Consider the following 15,828-nt stretch of genomic DNA (forward strand, 5'->3'; position numbering starts at 1 on the left):
CAGATTAGTATGCTTATTTAATATATTAACAGTTGGAAAAAAATGATCACATCTATTCTACTATGTGTTTTTAAGTTAAAAAAAAATCAAGTAGGTTGTAGGACACTAAAATCTCATTAGATGTTCAGTAGGCAGAAGTGGATGAAAAAGCTGGAAGTGGGTTTGAGACACAGTTAAGCCATAACCTCAGAAATGTTTGTGAAGCCAACACCTCAATTGAAGGAGGTGTTCCAGTTCTTCTTCCACACCCAGCTGCCTTTTCCTCTGCCAGCCTCTCTGTGTTGGCTCCAGCATTTTACAGATTATGAGAGAAATTGGCTCAGAGAAAGTGATAAAGGTTAAAGATATTGAGAACAGCAAATGACTGGCTATTATCTGGGATTGGTTCTCTCTTTTTTTTTTTTTTTATAATGACAACATCTGTGCTGACTCAAGGTAATAACATATTTTTTTAAGGTTTACACCAGCTTGAAATGTTCATAAAATTGTGGTCTTAGCTGAGGCATGCTGAAGGGAGAGAATGATAGCTTTCCTTCTATGCCCATTGGGGGATTACCCCAAATATCACTGGATAGAAACTTTTCTCAAGATGGTATTTTCTTGGAGTACTTGCCTTAGCAGTCATCTCTTGTATCCCCTTCCTCTGTTTGAATTACCTGAATCTAAAGGTGCAATTCTCAAAATGTCTGCTTGGTATCTTCCATTCTGTAAGTGAGTTTCTAAAAGCAAGTTTCCTGTGTATCTGTAGCTCAGGTTTTACATATTTCCAAGTTTTTCCATGTTTTTCCATGGCTAAACCAGTCACTATTTATCTGTGTTTAACCTAACCTGTTTCCCAAAAGTGGACTAAGTCAGTAGATGTGCTGTGCTAAAATACACTGGTAAACTGGGGGCCTTAAAGAATGTATTACTGGAATTTTTACTCAGAAATATAATCAGAGGAAGAGAGCTTTCTCTGTGTTTGCAGAATTCTTCTTGTTCAAATCAGTAGCAATCCTACTACAAAATATTATAGGATGCTAGTTCCCTATTGAAACTAGGTCACTTCATATAAAATAATTAAAGATTTATCAGTCCTTAGGGAAGGACCTAGCTCTCTAGACAAATGTTTGGGGCACTCAGCGGAGAATAATGAATCACTTGTGTTCAGGGTAAGGACTGCAATCATTATCTTTGTGTGAAGGGCTGCTACAGCACAGTCTTCCGATTGCATCCTAAAGATAAAATCGACCCTTGCTTCATCTTTGAAGAAACTAGCAAGAAAAATTGAACTACAAAAGAGGGGTTAGATCTGTGTTCTGTGGAGATGCCATCTTAGGAAATCTTAGTGTCAGAAATGCATCTTTTTGTCTGTTTTCTGCTGAGGATTGTATAGAGAGGGGAAAGTAAACTTTCCCATGCACTACAGAGGTAGTGGAAGGGCTTAGCAGAAGGCTGGATATTCTGCTTCTCTCAAGTGATCAGCATCAGAGCTGTGCATTTTGTAGTGCTGTAGCTGCCAAATCCCTCTGCAGATCTAGCCCCGAATCATTAACTAAAAATGTTGCAATACCATCACCGCTAACACCGGGTGCAGCTCCCAGCAGTTCAGCAAGCTACCATCTCAAATATTCAGAATAACCTTGAAATTTAGAAGTCGTGGCTTTTTTCTTTCTTCTCAGTAGCAGCATCTGGACAGAGTTAGAAATGCTTGCTTTTCCTTCTCTGAAAGTACCTGAAGTGACAGGAACTTGAATTCTTGGAATATTGACGACCTAAGCTATTCTTTCACCTCTGGATGATCTTAATGCACTGGGCAACTGGAACAGCAGAGACACAGTTAAAAGAAAACAGCATGAGTAACATCAAGGAATAGTGAGAAATTGAATGGCAGCTTCTCTATCAAGTATTCCTAACTCATTCATCAATGCATTGTTTACAGTGAAGTGTTTCACGTTAATGATATTTAAAAAGACAGTTTTCTAAATGACAACAATTAGTGATGGTTCTCAACTGCAACAAAAAAATGAGACTTGATATTGTCTTGGCTCAGGCTAAATGTCATAAGGCTAAAATAAAACCATCCAAATGAAAGTTATAAGAAATGCAACATTCTTACATAGTTAGAATGAGGCCTGATTTAGCCCAAATGCTGGACGGCTCACTCATATGGCAGGGGGCCCACCATGAGCATTTTATCTGGGTTGTCTGCTTGTTCCAGAAGTAAACGTCTTTGCAAAGGACTGCAGCTTCTAAAGTTGAGCATCTCAGATCCCCAGTGGGCAAAATAAAGCAAGGTAACACTGCCTGTCATTAAGAGCATTAAGAGAGAACTGGATACTATCATGTTTTGTTTTTTTTTTTTTAAATTATTTTTTATTATTATTATTAGCTACAAACAGTGAAGCAACTAATTCTTTTTTTTTTTTGTTTTGTTTTGTTTGTTTGTTTGTTCTAACATTGTTATGGAGAGTTTTTTCTGTAGTTGAGAACATCTCTCCTTTGTACCTGCAAAGTTAGCTGCCCTAATTAATCTGAGTACTAATTTAAATTAGCTTTCTGAAATGAAGGGAAAAAAAAAAAAAAAGTAAATCTAATTCCTTCCTGCTCTCTAAAAAATTGCTTTAAATATATATTCTCTGTGCCTATAGATTTTCTGGTATTCTGACTTGCTTCTGCTTTCAGCTCCTGTGCTAAGTTCACTTTTATCCAATGTAATCTTTTTTCATTGCTTTTCTTTTCTGCAAATATTATAAACTCACTGAAGTTGAGTTGAAGGGGAAGATAGATGAGATTGAATTGTCACTTTCAAATGTATGTGTGTAACAGAGGTGACTTCTCCTGAGAAGGTTTATGTACTAAAATAAGATTTAAAATAATATTTACAAAATTTCTATCATTTCAAGTGGAGCAACTTCATAATTGCAGTCAGAAATTCTGCTTGTACTCTAATCTGATACTAAAACAAGCAGGTTAAGAAGAAATATCAGCTGCACAAATATGCAGCTATTGATGGAAAGCTTTTACAGTCACCAGGTATGCTAAAGATGAAGCTGACTTCAGCTTTGTCCTTTGTCATAAAGAGAAACCGTATAAGAAGACTCCTAAATAACTGTTTGTGTAGAATAAGAGCATCACTGTTACACTTCTTAATCTGAACTTCGAAAATGTGTTTATTTTTCCTTTGTCATGGTAATGTATCATTATGTACAGTTTTCCTGTCTTCTCTAAGTTATGGAAAATAAAATTGCATCATTTAGTGACTGTTAGTAGAATATTTTTCTTTCCTCCTCCTGAATATATTTTCCAGTAGCCAGACAGCATGCAGAGCAGCCAAGTGGTAGGTGGAAGCAATGCTGTGATGTGGTTCTCTTCCAGGCTAGTACAGATAAGTGAGTATCTCTAAGATCCATTGGAAAGCAAGGCAGAAATTGCAAGTTAATGCATGTAGCTGGGAATACCCCACAAAATCAGGACGCCCATCCTAATTTAACATATGTAGTTATGCAAAGCTGTACAGATACTTTATGTTGTCAGGAAGGCAACATCTATTCTGTTTCTGTCAATGTACCACAGCAAAGCAGACTTTCTGCAGGATGATAAATGGCATATTTTTAATGATATTTGACATGGCTGCATTGTCTGTTGAAGGAATGAAAATAATGAGTTATTTATTTAATTAATTCAAAAGCATATTATCACATAGCAGGACTTGAGTTAGACATGAAAGGTTAAATCATGTTATTTTTTATACCATTCAATTATGTGCTTGCAGCACTGCTGTTTTGATTTGAAGCATTTGCCAGAGGATAAGTTCTTGGCTGCAGGTCCTGAACATAATAATCATTATCCCTTAACGGTAAACTTTACTCTCTTTCTACACCTAAGTTCGTGCAAGGGAGAGTATCCTATGCTTTGATAACATTCTGCCAGACAAGTAAACTTTCAGGCCTTATGAAGAGATATATAGTTTGGGTTTGTTTTTTGTTTTTTTATTACTGAAGGACACCATACTCTATTATTGTGAATTTTTAGAACATGGATGACTATTACAGTTTATAAGGAAGGAACAGAAAAATAAGGATGTATTTTGTTCTGTAGTTTATTTGGGTTTGAAAGGCAATTAGTGCAGTGTACCAGCAGATAGTACAGCTTGTGGCAATGATACATTTTAGGTAACTGATGTAGCACTTCTAGTTCATAGCATGAAAATTTTATATTGATTTCAATAGTTGGCTTCAGAAAGCCGATGAAATTTTTTCTCCACTTTCTGATAATGAGAAATAAATACACTTTTGGATTTGTTAAGCCATTTCACCTCACATTATTTCCAGTGTTAGTGCCTCGTGTACTCATGTTTGTACCCAACAATAGCTAGCAGTAACCAAAATGAAAGAAGGCAAACAGTATATTGTTGATTTCATTATCTCCTCTTAGTATTTTTACATTTCCTGCTTAACTGTCCAATGTCTTCATTTGTTAGATCTTTTGAGAACTCTTCAGTTTTTGAATTGCTTCTTGCAATAAAACTCCAGCCAATATTCAGTTTAATTCTTGGTCCTGACTCTGTTGTAGATGCCTTTGCATAATGCCCTCGGGTCCTGTAGTATCTGCTCTCTCTTGTGTTGTGTAACAGGAAAGTTTGTCCCAGATAAAGGGAGATTTCAGGCTTATTTGCTTCTGCTAGGGTTGGATTGGATTTATTTTCTTCAAGTCACTGGTATTTAACAAAAGAATTTTGCTGTTCTTGAAAAGCATAGTGTATCTTTACAACACAGTGCTAGTCTGCCTCTTATTCAAGCAAAAAGTAGTAACGAAAAATCAAAAAGCCATAATCAAAAGTGGTTCAGTGTTCATGGAAGTCACCGAGTGCTCTCAGAAGCAGCAGGGTTTCAGTTAGCGTTAAGGTTTGATGATGCTGACTGGTCTCTGAGGATCAAACAGAGGCTGTTCCATAATTGAATGAAATGCAATTCCCTGTTCTGCCAGAAAGTTCTCCTTTTGGTTTTAAAGATATTTCAAAGCAAAATATCTGTTCCAAGTGTTTCTCCTGGATGCATTTACTTCTCTAACTATACTGTTCTTGAAGTGCCCGGGTAATTTCATGAGAATCACCTGAGTGTCACCGTAGTGTTCTGCTCGCAGCTTGCCGAGCTGCAGATGGGATGGCCAGATCTAACACTGATATTTTTTAGTAACTCAGAAGGGTTTCTATCTCTTTCTTAAATAATACCGCAGATGAAATGAAGTCTAGTCCTGTTTAAAAACAGCAAAACCTAGCAAAACCCCGATGCTCTCAATTTCCTCTGTGAGTCATTAGGGTTTCACACGTACAGGGTGAAATGCCACTCACTGTACAAGTCATCAGTGAAGTTTTTAATGCCAGGGCCAGGAAGCTAAGACAATTATCTATACACTGTCCAGAGGCAGCAATATAACCTGGAGAGAAAATAGTGTCTTCACTGGTCTCTTCTCCCATACAGATTTTGTTTATCTGTAACAGAATTTTAAATTAAACTAAAAAGGATTATGAATCCAGTGTATGTGTCTTTTTGAAGTATAATTTTGCAGTAGGAGTTCAGTTACTTCTTGTAATTATCAGCATGATTCTATGTAGTAAAGAACTGTTTTTTACTTCCCTCTGAACTTAGAAAGCATTTTTTTCCTTTGAAAGGATGCATTTGGTAAGAAAAAAACACTTTACAGAAATGCTCTATTGTAATTTTGCTTTTATAACTCTATTACCATTTAAGTGCGTTATTTTTTTACAGTCAGGATATTTCTCAGGAGCACTTCCTTTTTACTCCTCCTGCACTTTAAAAGCGTAATTATGGATTAAGTGTTATTGGAATACTAATGAAGACTTTTTTTTTTTTTTTTTTTTTGAGGGAGGGAGGTTGTAGAGTGTAGCAGTGGTCCACTTTGCATCTCTCAACTTGCATGTGGTTGTTCAAGAATGAGTTCTATAAAAGCCTGTGGCTTTGTACTACAAAGACATCAATATAACCTCGTGCTAGTGGTATCATAGGTAAGAAAGGCTGGCTGGACATGGTGTTAACAATGCTGAAGTCTGCGGAGGGCACCTTTTGTTCTGGCACACTAGAAGTGCCAGGCTACAGAACCGCAGACGGGACTCTTGGGCATGACTCTCCTTGCCTGAGAGAACCGCTGTTTCCACTGTAAATAGTCTTAATTTAGTTGGACGGAAGATGTCTGATGGTAACCCAGGGTGCTTCTCAGGATTTTGTCAGATTAATTCACAGTTAAAGGAAGCTTAAGAAGCCTTCCCAGTTATCCTGCCCTACTTCACGTAGGACAGGACGTAACTGTTTGATTACACGTAGGACATAACGGTTTGGTTACACAATGAAGTTGAAAGAAAACTTGGCAAATGCAAAGTTAGGAAGGGACCTGGACAAGCTTGAGAATTGGGCTCATGTGAACCTAATGAGGTTCAACAAGTACAAGTGCAAGGTCCTGCACCAGGGTCGGGGCACTCCCAGACATGAGCACAGGCTGGGAGAACTCATTGAGAGCAGCCCTGCAGAGAAGGAACTGGGGGCTCTGGTGGACAAAAAGCTCGACACCAGCCAGCAGTGTGTGCTTGTAGCCCAGAAGGCCAACTGTGTCCTGCGCTGCACCAACAGAGGGGCGGCCAGCAGGGGAGGGAGGTTTGTCCCCTTCTAGTCAGCCCTTCTGAGACCTCACCTGGAATACTGCGTGCAGGCCTGGGGCCCCCAGCACAGGAAGAATTTGGAGCTGTTAGAGCGGGACCAGAGGAGGGCCACAAAGATGATCAGTGGGCTGGAGCACCTGTCCTATGGAGAAAGACTGAGAGAGCTGGGGATGTTCAGCCTGCATAACAGAAGGCTCCGGGGAAACCTCATTGTGGCCTTTCAGTACTTAAAGGGGGCTTATAGAAAAGATGGAAAACAACTTCTTGCCAATTTCATATCTTTAAATAAATGAAACATAGTTAAGACTGCAAAGAAGAGTGTGTCATATACTGTCAGGATCAGTAATGCAGAAATTTATTGAAAAATAGCTTTTGGTGTAAAGTGGAGCTTCTGAGAAGTTGTGATATGCAAGCAACGCACTGCTGGAAAAGGCCTTATAACTATGGTTTCCTTTTTATGGTGATTCTGTTAAGCTGACTGATAAAGATAATTGAAACTGATCACACCATGACAAGGGGCAGCCTGCCAGTACAAAAACAGGCTGAAAATTATCTCATTAACCAAAATCATCAGCACCTGTTCTGCCACTTTTTGAGCAATTTTTAAGCAAAGAATTAACCTAGTTGGTTATTGTGGTTTCTTTGCCTTTGGGCTGTCTTTCTCCCCAGTTAGGAAAATGTGCAGTATGGTTGCTTCTCTCCAGCTTCTTTTTTTTTTTTTTTTAATTCAAATACCCTTGGCTTTGTCCCTCTAAAGGGAGGCCTGTTGGAGTTCATGTGGAAATCCGAGTCCAAGTATATCTTGAATCAAAGAAAAGCCACTTGCACCGTTGGTAAGATCCTTGGCAGTAAATAATCAATAAATAATTTCTCAAAGTGTGGGGTGAGTTTCCTGATGTGATCTGCCTGTTTGAAACACTAATATATTGCTTTCTGTTATTTCTATAGGAAAAAGTCTCTTCTACAGAAGATTTTCTACATCTAGAAAATATTTTTATTTACATGTGTGCACACAAAGTGTACTTTATTTTTTATTTTTAAGAGAGAGTTGTTTTTTATTTTTTAGCCTATCTTCTTTCTCTAAACGGGATAACGTTTAGTTTTCAGGGCTGGCAGTTAGCTAGGGGAGAGCAGAAAGATATATTTTGTATTTATAAGGGGAGATAAATCAAAAAAATTACTTGGGGGAAGTTTCAGGTTTTGTTACTAGTCTTTAATGAAAGGAGAAACTAGAATATATTACTAAACACTGCAACTTTAAAATTTCAGTGAGAACTGAAAATTTGGGATTGGAATAGCCACATGTGTATTCTTTTCTAATCCACAGATTTATGTGGGTATTTTTTTGTGTGTGTCAAAGGCTGGGACTATTGCTTATGTTTGCATTGTATGAACTGGGAGTGATCGAAGTATCTATGTTGTTCCCTGGAGTTTGTGTGACCTGCGTTATCCATCAGTCTTACAATTCTGGTGCTCTAAATTGAACATCCTACTCAGGAACCCACAGTAACCATAGTCATTCGAACGCTTGCAAATGAGGTAGTTTGTGTGTTCCTCTTGTTTTGGGGAAGACTTGTCTGTCTGAAACTCCTTTGAAAATGGAAGATATTCTTGCCTTGCTACTTAGTAATGTTACGAGTATTTTATGTTCTGTTTATAGTCATGTAAGGAATAGTTATCTCCTAACTCTCTCTTTCTGCAACTAGCTTGATTTGCAACTAAACCAGAGAGATTAGCCATCCTTTTAAATTTTGCTGGACATGAGGATGAAAATTTAGTATACAGCTGCAGACCGGGATGAAACCAGCAACGTAAATATGCAGAGGATGCTTTCTGTCTCATTAACTTGTCTGGAGACCACTAGTACCTGCAGATAATGTCCGGGAGTATGCTGAAGCCGATAGGATTGCCCAGGAAGAGGCATGCACTCCTGTACTGGATGCTGCATCTGGAAGTCCTTCCCACATGATTTCCACATGCTGGGAGTTGAGGAGGCAGCCTTCTGCTAAGTGTACTTGGGAGGAGTACCATCGATGATGAGTTTGTATCACTTTGGGAGCTTCTGCCCTAGAGTACCACTGTGTGCTCAGGAGTCTTTGACATAGTGGGAGATAGAAGTCCTGTAAATCATTGTATCTGAAGCTTAAGTGGCAACTTAGATGAGATGCTGTATTACTGTTCTGTTTCCAGTTGTACATGAATAACAACAAATTAAGACTTTTCTAATATAATAAAAAAATCAAACACAGCACTGCAAGAAAAAAAAAATGTTACTGAGGACCAGTGATGCTACTGAAGATGTAGCTAGCCTGTTTTACAAAAAGTAGCATGATGTTATGATATTACCAGCAGATGGGGAGCTGAAAAATCCAAGTACTATTTTTCATAGTCAGTAGCCTATAATCCTGCTCTGTAAAGAAAATCTTGATAACTAAATGAAATAAATTAGAGAGAATGGAATGGACTGCACCTAAGAAGGGCTCTGAGTTTAGGATTGTTTTACTATGGAAGTTTTGTCAACTAAAAGTACTCTTGTTTGCTTTTGAGGGGGAGCTATACTAATTCATTTCAATATGTGCCTAAGGATTTTCCTTTGGTCCTAAAGACTAAAGGGGTAGTTACGGGATAGGTTTATTCATTATGTGAAAAAGCTGTTAGAAATGCAATACCTTGATAACTTCTGGAAGAAAAAAAAAAAAAAAAACAACCAACCAAACAAAAACTCCTGGAAAGATTCTATGTGCCTATGCACACTTGGGTAGTGGTTACTATGAAGTCTAATGGGATACTGAGAGAGGAGAGTTGAAGCAACTCAGAAATTTGTGCCTTACCCTGAGCAAAAGTAAGGCTTTCATAACAAGATTAGTAACAGTTGTTATGATAAGATTTAAATGGATTATCCTGGTTTATTTCTGTCACAGGCTGCACGTGTATTCTTGGACAGGTTTTAAAATCCTTTTGCCTCAGTTCCTCACTTAGAGAATTTCTCATAGAAAAGATGAGCAATTTCTTTTTTTTTTTTCTTTTTTTTGTAGAATCTTTCAGGAGAAGATTTTATGTATATATATATATATATATATATATATTTTTCCTTAGAGCTTTTCTCTCTTCATTTCTCTTCTAGGGAAACTTCAAGCTGTTAGCTCTCAGAATTTCAATAGAAATAGAGGGATTGAAGCTATGAAGCAGTCATTTTCTGCAGGAATCATTTTCTTTCATTTTAAAGGAGAAAAAAAAAAAGGGAACAAATTTTTGTTAACCAAAGTGCCTTAATGCTGAAGTTTCTTCCTTCCTGTTGTGAAGCATATATGCACATGCCATTGCACGTTGGGGTGTTAGACAAATGAAGCTTTTTTCAATAGGAAGTGTTGCTATACTTCCTCCTGGTTTTGCTAAGGAAGCAAGGTAGAAAGAATTGAACTTCAGCATTGTAAAGGGTGAATTCAGCTTTGTTAGACCTTTACCCTTTTAACTCTTCTTGATGTGAACCTATAGCATGGTTGATACGGGCTGATCTGTGCCACTATACTGGTACTTCCCACTTTGAAGAAAAGAAAATCTTCTTGGAAGGATGGCAACAATAAAAAGCGCCTTCTTACTTCTGTGTTTCATTTTTTGATAATGGAGAGCTGGCTTTTATGTGCTGTAAACAAGCACATAATGGAACCTATAGACTGGTTTCTAAATATAGATTTTATGTGCATGGTATCAATTCAGTATGTTGGGATGAAAAGAGGCATAAAATGTCAATTAACCATTCTTCTAATAAATGGAAGAATACACGTTAATGCTGCAGGCATTTTCTAGCAGTTGGAGTCAATAGGTGGGAGACCAGCTGAGCAGGGAAGAAAATATCTGACTGGAAGAGGGAGGAGCAGGAGACTGAGATAGCATCGCAGTATCATGCAGGGTACTTCTGATATAGGTCTTGTACAGCTTCTTTGTGGGCTCAAAAGAGAAGGACTGCAGGTCATCCATCACTGTGATGGACACTAACCCACCTGGTCACAAAATGACAAATTCTGTTTCAGAAAGTTATATTTTTTTAATAATAATTGAAACCATCAGGTTTTGTCTAAGAGTATGCTACCTGAAGGACATGTATAAACATTTTTGTGACGACTTTCTCTTTTTCCTTAAAGGTTTTTACACATAATTAACATCTAAAACACAAACTTCCCTATCCTTCCAATTTTATTTAATTGGCCTGGCAGTTTTGTATATGATCACTATTATTTGAAATAGGTATGCTGCTAATACAGCTATAAAGCAGTTGTGTGGCGTTATATATTACAGACAAAATTTATCCAGTGAGTAGGCAGTGGTACAAGTCTATAGAATGATGAACATCTTTTGTGGAACACTGCTGAAATACTAAAAACTCTGAAATATATCTGTCATTCATACATCATTTCCACATATTATAGTTGTTCCTCCCCTTAAAAGTAAGCAAACAGATTTGTAGGTTTTCAGCAATGTATTACAGTAATATGAATATCCACAATATCAATGGGAAAATCATACATAATATGAATATCAAGTGTATATTACTCTAACAGTGTCATTCCTTAAAGAATTTTCAGAAAGCTGAGCAGCTTTTCAGAGCATGAAATGTAATAAATGTCATGGAGTGAAAAAAAAATCATGCAATGCCTTAGGTATGAATTTTCCTAAACCTTCCTTAAGAAGTAGTTCCAGTGATGTTGAGAAAAGCCCTCAAGATATGAGCGGGAAAAAAACCAAGGTGTATCAAACAGAACTTGTTTTTCCTACAGCTTTAGGAAATCTGCTGTATAAATTACTGTCAGATTGCTTTTTCTTTTCTGTTTTTTTTTTTTTATATGCATTTCAACATGACAGCTTGACACCATAATACAGGATGAAGATGGTAACCAGTCTTTAGGCAATTACTTCACCCCCCTTCGTCCCAAACTGTACTTTGATGTGCATTCTTCATTTCTGAAACTGGAAATACGCTTGTTCTCTAATTTTATCCAACAGCAACAAAAAATCTGCATAAACACTATGCTTAGAAATACAAAGATAATGGCATAATATTTTTCAAGTATTACTCACTATTAAGGAAATTATGACAACTTAATTCAGTAAAAATCATATTTCAGAGATGTTCTAAAAGAAAAAAAAGATAATATGATCTGTGTGTCCTTCAATAACTTGTATCTAATTAAAATGATCCAGTTTTATGGAAAACAAGACATTAAGAAAGGTGTTTGTTTCTTTTCCAAGTAAAACATTGAAGTGTTTGCAGCTAAACAACTCAAGTCCACTCTTGTAATGCTGGCTGTAACAAGTACCATAATATTTTTGGAGTGAGGGTCAAGAAACTTTCAGTATCGGTCTTAAGCGTAATCTTGAGCTGACCAATTCTTGTATGTTCTTGTAATATTTATGACACATCATACTGTGTCATATTGCATCTTACTTAACACAGCATCTGGTATCCTAAGCGTAACTAATCTGAGGACAGGGTAAGGGTAAAAGCAGGTCAAGAATACATGATACTTTCCACTTAACTCTTCCAGCTTCCAGTTGTTTGTAGCTCAGTGGTTTTCCATGCTGAATATAATTTTCTTTGTCTTTAGTAACCATTAGTGGATTTTTTTTTCTCAGAAATTTGTTCATTCTCCCCTTCGACCCATCTAAATTTTTAGTGCCACATGTCTTTTCATTAAAGCTTCACTACCTGTTGCTTGAAGATTTCCTCCCTTTCCTCCCTCCCCTAAATCTGAATCCTACTAAATTTTTGTTCCAGAAAAGTGTCCAGTTGATTCTTGAGTATCTTTTTCATGTTAATAATCATGTGAATATCCACCTTCAAACTGCCTCTCTAAGCTGGTGAGTTCTTCACTTGATTGTTCTTTGCCCAGGAGCTGTTCCATACTTTTTGTCTTCCCCTCCATCCCCCCCCATTTGCTTTGTTCTCCTTTTTATCCAAAGACATCTGCTGTTGGATTAGTACCCAGTTACTGGCAGAGTCAGTATGCTTGCCTGTATGTATGATCCTGGCCTGAGCCAGTATGGTTATGCTTAAGCTCTTCAGCAGCCTGTGCTGCTGTCTAGTATTGCATGTTGTCTAAACAATACAGATGGTGAATCTGCAAGTAATTTAGAAAAATACACACAGAAGGAAGTCTGGTTCTCCCACCTACAGTAAAGTTTACCGAGGTTTATATTTAGAAAGAATTCTTCACGTGCTCATTAAATGCTTGTGTATGGGCTGACAGTTTGACCAGACTGCTACTCAAATATTAAGCAGATGTTGCTAGATTTTTATTTATTTTTTTAGATGTATTATCCTAATGGATTAATCTGACTCATCTGTTAAGACAGAAAAATTCTAGGGTTCTTACCTGTGTGAGTACTCAGTTAATGTTGGTTATTTCTTTCTATCCTTAATTTCTGTTACTTAAATAAATGTAAGTAATGCAGTAAGACTTCTGTTCGCATCTGGGTAGGCTATATACAAACAGCAAACATTTACAAGCCATTCACATCCAAACAACATTTAAGATTACCTTTGTATCATTTGTTTTTACTCCTGTTATATATCTTTTTAGCTTGTGTGTTCACAGTGAAGATGTAATTTTTGTTTGGCCAAGATAAGTGGAATGAAGGGAATGCTTATACTCTATGCTCTGCTTTTTGGCGCATGTCAAAAACTGTTTTGTTTTTGATAGGCATTGCAGATCCTACAGTGATTTATTTATTTTTTCCATTTATTAATGTTACTGTGGAAGTTGATGTGAGACAATTTCCTTAAGTTCACAGCCCTTAGACTTTAATGTATGACCCGGGACCCTGTGACCCTAAGTCTTCATTAATGAACCTTTCTCTCATCAAATTAATTTATGTATCATCAGTTGGAAACTGTAATGTAGTCTACCGATTTAGGTCAGAAAGCATCCTTAGGTGAGATTATAGTTACAAAATCCCAATGCTGTGAGCTGCTTGTTTCAAAACAATTATAAATCTAAATATTTTGGATTAATTTCCCCCAGCTGTGTCATTTAAGCTGTCATTCTTTCTGTTTTGACAACCCCATTCTTTGTATGCCTATGATTTGTTGAAACTGAAAATTTGGATACATATGATAGATCTGACTACTTTGAGACATTTCTAGTGATGCTGTAATGTTTCAAGTGGTATGACTAGAATTTCATTCAATATTGAAAATTATTTAGGGGTCTGATTTTGGATTTCCGAAAGTTAGCAGTTTGAGAGGCTGCTGTTGCTTGTGTTTTGAGATAAAGTTGCAAGAGAGATAAAACAAGGGAATTGGTAGGCTGTTGACTGTTTGTACCACAGATGCTACCAATGTGTTACTAACTTGTAGGCAATCAGGAAAATTTTGTGGATGCCTGATTGTATTTTATTTTTTTATGCATTTATTCTGTTAAACTTTTCTGGTTTGGGGAAATGGTTTTGACTGCTGCCATCTCTGTCATGGTAATACAGATTTCTAACATTCTCCCCATAGAAGAAAGAAGCAGAGAGTTTTTTATTATTATAATTTATTTACTTTTGGACTCTGTAAAGAGTAACGTGGACAAAAGTGCTGTCAACATAGTACTTGTCTGACTTACCCCTTTCTAGGTTATCTTAATATCCACAAACATACCAGTAAGGGCTGATATTCCTTCCTTAACAAAAATCATTTTATTCCTGCAGAGATAGTGTGGTCATAACATATTCCAGTAAAACACAGCAATACATAATATTAAAAAAAAAAAAAATCAACATGGTGACCTGACTGATAAATAATAGTCAAGCTGTGTTATAAAAAGTGCAAATAACTATTTGGTGTTTGGGATTTTCTTCTAATACCAATAGGTAATACTGATCTACAGGAAGCAAGAAGTTGCTAAGCTGATATTAATCTTATTATGTCAGTCTATCATGTACAAAGCAGGTAAGATACAAAATTAGATTTAGAATGACATTTTTAATTGTTTGCATTTCTATTATAAAACACATGATATGGAAAAGTATCAACAATTTCTTTTCAAGTCCTTTATTCTCTTATAAAAGTTGTGGTTTATAAAGGCAGATCTTTCAAACATGCTGTATATCAACACATCAGGTCAATTGTAGCTGCTGAAGATTTAGGAACTCTTGAGTGTTTTGAATTCTTCTGTAATGAAGAATGTTCATATTTTGTGTTTTGCTGGATCAAACCTGCTTTAAGAGGACTGTAGAAGCTTGCAGTTAGTTGAACAATTACAGCATTTATGTTTTGTTTTCAACAGAAAACATTTTCGGAGCAATGCCAGTTAAGTTAACCACATAGTGTGTGTGTTTCTCTTGTTTTTTCTTCTCAGAAGTTATGCCTCTGACAAACTCGAATAACTGCAGCGGAGTCAGTACAATACCAGGCAACTATTTAATGTGTAGTGAACTGATGCTTAAAAAGGGAGTTGTCTGTGTTGTCTTTGAGCATGCTAAGAAAAGTCACTGCTGGTACTTGTGCAAATAGGTTCACCACCATTGTAGATGTTAGATGATAAGGCAGATGCTTTTTGTGTTGAACTGTATATTGCCGTGGAATAGATTTGGAGCAATCATTTCAGCTGGATGTTTATTTCCTTCCCATTGCACCCTGTCTGTGTTTTACTTTGCCCAAATGTTAAATGTTCATGAGCTGTATTAAATGCACTAATCTGCAAGTTACCTATTCACTCCCCCCTACAAATCTGTAACAAGAAATTCACTAGAAAATAGCTAAGCAGAAATCTTTGAACATGTAATTCGACATTATTTGGTGTGTTGTCCTCTTTGAGAGAGGCACTAGTATATAAAGCACATATTTATTCAGCTTGTTCTTAACTGCCTGCCTCGTAGAGTTGACCTGTCAAAAAGATTTGATAGGTCTTTCCAGGCTTCTTCTTTCTAGCTTATCTCACTACTTAGCCAGTCTTACTGGATCCCACCTCTCCTTCACGTTATCTAACCTAAATCCTACTCCTTTCTCACCTGCCTCCCACCTCATCTTGTGAGGAGTTTATTCCTCTTTTCTCTTGGCAAAAACCTTTCACAGATAGGAAGGTGCTTCACACTTATTTTCTTTTCAGCCACATTTTTTAGGTTATTTCTCGTTGCTTCCCTCTAGACTCCTTTAATGGCCTATTTCTGCATAAAATAGGATGCAGTAGTCT

General features: G+C 36.9%; 1 protein-coding gene across 8 annotated transcripts in view; it reads left to right on the forward strand.

Annotated features, from left to right (window-relative positions):
- The window catches only part of JAKMIP1 (janus kinase and microtubule interacting protein 1), a 154,778-nt gene that overhangs the window by 21,798 nt on the left and 117,152 nt on the right, over nt 1–15,828 (forward strand). The window contains exon 1 of one of the 8 annotated variants that reach the window (XM_013179764.3): nt 7,341–7,488. The exons of the other annotated variants lie outside the window; for them this stretch is intronic. The gene's annotated coding sequence lies outside the window, so the exon portion shown is untranslated. Of the gene's footprint in view, nt 1–7,340; nt 7,489–15,828 lie in introns of those variants that run through there. 8 annotated transcript variants of the gene reach the window in all.

Source organism: Anser cygnoides, chromosome 4 (assembly GCF_040182565.1).
Source record: "Anser cygnoides isolate HZ-2024a breed goose chromosome 4, Taihu_goose_T2T_genome, whole genome shotgun sequence".
Taxonomy (NCBI): Eukaryota; Metazoa; Chordata; class Aves; order Anseriformes; family Anatidae; genus Anser; species Anser cygnoides.